We start from the raw sequence: 5,549 nt of genomic DNA on the forward strand, positions 1-5,549 counted from the left end.
AACTAAAATTAAATCCAGTTTTAGAACAGCAGGTTTAATTAATAATGTGAAGAAAATAAATTCAATATATTGTAATCGTTAGACTCTAACCTTTGCCTAAACCTTTTGATTTAAATGTATCTTTGTATTTGGTACATGTTATTTATGCTTCTACCAGTCACTACTATACTACAGCTATTGAAAAAGAGTAGCAAACCTGGTGTGGTGGCGCAGGCCTGTAATCCCAGCACCTGGGAGGCTGAGGCAGGAGGATTGCTGTGAGTTCGGGACCAGCCTGGGCTAACCAATGAGTTCCAGGTCAGTCTCAACTATATTGTGAGACCCTGCCTCAAAAAACAAAAAAAGAAAACAGAAAAGAGTAGCAATTACAATTAGTGATACTAACAGTAATAATATAGCAGTTGTATTGCAGAAACTATACTAAGTAATTGCCGTATATTATTAAAGTAATCTTAACATTTTTTTCATTTCTCAATAAAAATTTAGTTTTAGAGAGTTTATTGAGAACCAAAGATTGCTAAGAGTTTTAGTTGCTGCCATATCATTATAACCCTTCTGTAATTCCTTGTGTAAAAGAAAGATGATAGATGAGAGATAAAAATGTAGACTGGTATTTCACATCACTGCCGGTATTTCAATTCAAAATAACCCCAGACTGTATTTCTAAATTCTGAGATTTATAAAATTTGAACTTCATAAGAAGTGAAAACTTTGTAAAAATGAAAGCTTCCATAAATTAAAGGCTCATAATTTCCTTGTAACTCATAAGTTAAGAACTAATCTATCATTTCTGAGGGGATTTTGTCTGAGTGGAAGTGTTCCTAATGAATGCAGGGTCAAGATGACGTACTTCAACATACTTAAATATTATCTGTTTTGGGTGGTTTGTATACCAACAATACCAAATTTGGCTATTTGTAGAATCAGTACTTGTAGATTTGTATATATTTATTTGTATCACATTACTTCAGTGAATTTCTTCTATTATAGGAATTATGTAGCAGTGACAACATAGTGATTCCTTAGACACAGAGCCCCGGAGCTAAATCTAACAAAAGAAAACAAAACAAAAACAGAAACATAATAAAGAAAACAAACTAAATGGGTATATATGACCCACAGATTTAAAATATATTAGACAATTTGCTACTGTAACTAGAATTTAAAATATAAATCTCTTAAAATTACCATACAAAATGCTGCCATAGTAAAGAGACTACTGCTTTAAGACAATATTCTTCTGATTTCAACAATAAAACATTTACCATTGTTGGAATTACATGATTTAGCTGTTTTTTTATTGTTTATCCCTGTTGTAATGTATTTCATTTTTATCATTCCAATACTTAAGTATTGTGTTATATTGCTCAAAACAGAAAGGAAAATACAATAAACTTGACTATTGGAAAAGAAAATAATTTACGTCATCCTAAAATTATTTTTATTTTCATCTTTAAAAGTGATTTTACATCAGTGTCTACAGTTAACCATGTTTGTTTTCAACTAGGTTCAACTTCTCTATCCTAATGTGGCATAATAAATATATTTGTCACCAACTAGTTCTTAATCTCAGGTCCAGAAGTGAAAGCTACAATAATTTTGTTTCTATCATTTGTTACTATATAGATCCCTGATGATTTTAGCAAAGAAAACAAAATTGGAAGTGTTTGGGGGATTTGAGGAATTTTTTTTTACTCTCCAAAGAATCAAAACAAGATGACACTGGATAACAGATTGCAGTATGAAAACACTGGACTAACTCTTTAACCTGCTTTACCTCCCAGTATTTCTTGCAGTGAAGCTTATTGCATCATTAGAGCCATCATTTAAAAGGTTTTGGGGGGCAGGGATTTAGCTCAGTGGGTTTGCTGCCTGCCTAGCAAGTGCAAGGTCCAGAGTTCAATCCCTGGTACCAAAACAAAATTATTTTTTGGTTGTGTTATCTGTTTGCAGCCCAACTATTCTTAAATGATATGGTGAAGTCATAGTTCATACATTTTCCAAAATTCTGTCTTAATATATCATAAGCTTTTCCCAAATTATTTTATGAGTATGGTTTTACTTTGATATTTAGTATGCCTCAAGACCTTGAGATCAGGATATAGATCTTAGAATCATCCCAACCACAGACAATTGGACTAAGTCTAAAGATCTAACTGAAAGCACCTAGAGACTTAGTGATGTTAAGTAGATGTAAAGTTTCTGATGAAAGGGCTATTTTAAATGGAAGGATTAGGACTCCTGTGATGTTTGATTTTCCATGTCTGCCTGCAAAGATAGTTCTTAATTTCAGTAGACTATTTTCCTGTAGTCATTAGATATATGTTCCCTTAATTTTTTTCTGATTTGAAAAAGTAATTAATGTTTTTTCAGAGTATTGACAAATTATAACATTTTAATTCATTTTGAAAAACTCAATAAATTCCTGGCTTCTGAACCTTTAAGCCCTGTTCCTCAATCTGCAGTTATATGGAATTTACAGAATTTTTACCAGCTAGCACAAAGAATTCTCTGTGTGGTTGTGAAATGGTTGCTCTGTTGTGTGGATTTTCCACCATACCGCAAAATTACTGCATGATATGAAGACCTCAAGAGACTCTGTAACAGCTTTGACTCTCACATGGAGAATGGCATGGTTAATAACAAGCCTCTCATTATTCAGTTACTCTTTCCCTACTATGCTTGGAAAAATACTTTAGCTATATTTTTATATGAGTAAATTCTAAATTAAAGAACACACACACACACACACACACACACACACACACACACACACATATATATGTTGTTGTTGTTGTTGTTTTCGTTACAGGACCCTGCACTTGTGAGGCAGATGCGGTACCACTGAGCTAAATTCCCAGCTGAAAAAATAATTTTTGCATTTATTTGATGACTCATGGCATGTGCACATCTAAATATACACTCTACATTGTGGTTCACCAGTAGAGCTTTGCTTCATTCCATTGTATCTGCCATTAATATTCTCTCTTCAGACATTTTACAATGCTTTCATTAAAAGATAACTTAGTTTAGTAATTTAAATAGGCATTTTAGAGCATATGTTTCACATAATAAAATTATAAATTTTTGTTGTTTTATATAAAGCATATAATTGTAAACTACAGTTTCCATTTAAAATTTAATCATGAGTGTGATTTATTCAATCCCCATTGCCCTTCTAGTAGGATTATAATAGTCAATGCAGCAAATCCTGCCCACACTTGATCCGTTAATTCCTTAAGGCCTGGAGACTCCATGTTCAACCTGTATTCTCAGGACAAAAAGTATAGTTGCAATAAAAATTGCAACTGGACACTGTGTCATCATCAACATATAAAGTGGCATTCTATAAACTGTTAAGTTATAATAAAAATTCTATCATGTATCATAGAGCTGTGACTTATTTAATGAGGCATTTTCTGAACTGGTATTTCAGCCTGTATTTATACATTAAAAAATGTAAAAGGATTCAAAAATATCTAATTATTCATTGACACCCTTAGTAAAATTTCTTGTTCTTTCCTTTTTTTTAACAAATATCCTGAAACTTTACAAAGTTTACCTCTTCCTAAAATAACCTTGTTTACACTCTTATTATTATGTAAATATAAATTTCCCAAATCCATCTCTCCAAGAATTTTTTCCTTTGCAAATTTTTGGATTTTTCAAGAAGTGCATAGCTTTATAGGAAGTACAGTTCTGTGTGTATGCGGGCATTTGAATGTTGTGTGCCAGGGTACTCCATATATTTTACTGGTCTTGTAGCTTTCATTCTTCTCTCAAGGAAGTAAGAAAATGTAGAGAAACTACATGGACAGTGACCAAATTGTCCATTTCTGCAGGAAGGCAGACCAATTTTCCCTTACATTAGTATATTTTAAGGACATGGGTAAAATAATGAGCCACAGTGAGTGAGCTTCAGCAGATGAGGCAGTCAATGAATAATGTTTACTCAGGAGTTGTGTTGATCACCATATTCTACTGCATGAGAAATGTGAAGATATAGAAATTCCCAGGAGTAAACAAAAATAACATAGAGATTATAGAGCAAAGAATACAGAAAAGGAAGAGCAAATTTTAACAAGAAGTGGACACATGTAATGGAAGAAGTAAAATACAGAGTTTGATTTGTTTGGTAACATGTGTTAAGAGATTGACAGCCTTCATTAAGGATAATTTGAATACATGCTCAAGTTGGTAACAACAACAAAAGTGAAGAGAAAAAGATGAGTGGGTAAGAAAAATATGTATCAACATCACGTGCCTGAATCGTTCAGTGGAACTGCAGGAAGGGAGGATTTGGTAAACAAAGACTAACAGTAAATTCCATGTTAGAAGTTTAATATTCTCAATATTTCTCCCTAGAAGTATCTGTGAATGTTCAAGTTTTGTACTCTATGCAGGCTGATGGGGGTGATATTTTTGGGTAATAATTTTTCACATTGGTTACCTTTTCAATGACTGAATAAGGAGCATTAATTATTCCAGAAGGTAAATTAATGCAACCAAAGCAAAGAAGATATTGAATTACTAAATGATGCTTAAGTGAATATCAAAATTAATATTTTTGAAATCCAATGATGTTGATTTGCAAGAGCCTAGCATTGTAAGCTAAACTTTGTCTTACTCATATAATTATTGGTAGTTTCATTTTACTTTCTAATTTAAGAAGGCAAAGAATAGTATTTATAATTTTTGTTTTATTTTGTTTTTTGGTACCGGGGATTTATAATTTTTTGAGGAATGGATTTTATATTCAGCAGGAGAGTGGAGCAAAGAGCATAGTATTTATAAAAAAAGATGTATGATGACATCGGGTGTAGATTTCACTATAGCCCTATGAATGGGGTAGAACCAGGGGAAAATAAGAGAGAAAAGGCTTCATAATACAGTTGTGCTTTTCCTCCTAATGACTCTTTTCCCTAACTTTATCTCAGGGGCTGTGCTATAACACTTTACATTTCTTCAAGGACTTTGTAAACCAGAAATATTGCTTGCATTCTCAGAATGTGACAACACATTGAGACTCATGGCCACATTGTTCTGTCATCATAGTTACCAAATTTGAAAAGCAAGGCTGCTTTAAAGCACTTAATGAAGTTTGAATATAAAAATGGTTTGAGAAGATAAGTTTAAAAATTGCCCAAGACCCATTCTAAATTATTTAAAACTGGCTAAAATCAATACATTGGATCCAATTGAGCCTGGATGAGGAGAAATCTTCATGTACAGCAGATGTTAACATCACATTGCTGTCAACTTAAGGAATGTGGATGAAGGGTGCATGCTGTGTGTCAGGAGCTGTACAAACTTGGAAAACCTGCCACCATCACCAGGAGCTGGAACATAAACTCGTCAGTCCTTGCATGACAGGGCAACACAGAAATGGTCACAGAAGTATTGAAAATTTTCTATGGTAAAACAGAAAAAAAATCCTTGGTTTTAAATGGATTGTGTCAAAAAATAAAACACTAAATACTATGCCATTAGTAGAACTAACAACCTTTGAGTTGATGAGTTAAAATTTAAATGCATATATATATTTATAT

At 32.7% G+C, this 5,549-nt stretch overlaps 1 long non-coding RNA gene across 1 annotated transcript in view; it reads right to left on the minus strand.

Annotated features, from left to right (window-relative positions):
- Positions 1-288: 288 nt before the first annotated feature.
- LOC117283760 overlaps positions 289-5,549 on the minus strand; it is a 12,053-nt gene continuing 6,792 nt past the window's right edge. Inside the window, exon 3 of the long non-coding RNA XR_004514791.1 lies at positions 289-323. This is a non-coding gene — a long non-coding RNA (uncharacterized LOC117283760). The remainder of the gene's footprint in view (positions 324-5,549) is intronic.

This window comes from Fukomys damarensis, unplaced genomic scaffold, assembly GCF_012274545.1.
Source record: "Fukomys damarensis isolate Sample0158 unplaced genomic scaffold, DMR_v1.0_HiC HiC_scaffold_30, whole genome shotgun sequence".
Taxonomy (NCBI): domain Eukaryota; kingdom Metazoa; phylum Chordata; class Mammalia; order Rodentia; family Bathyergidae; genus Fukomys; species Fukomys damarensis.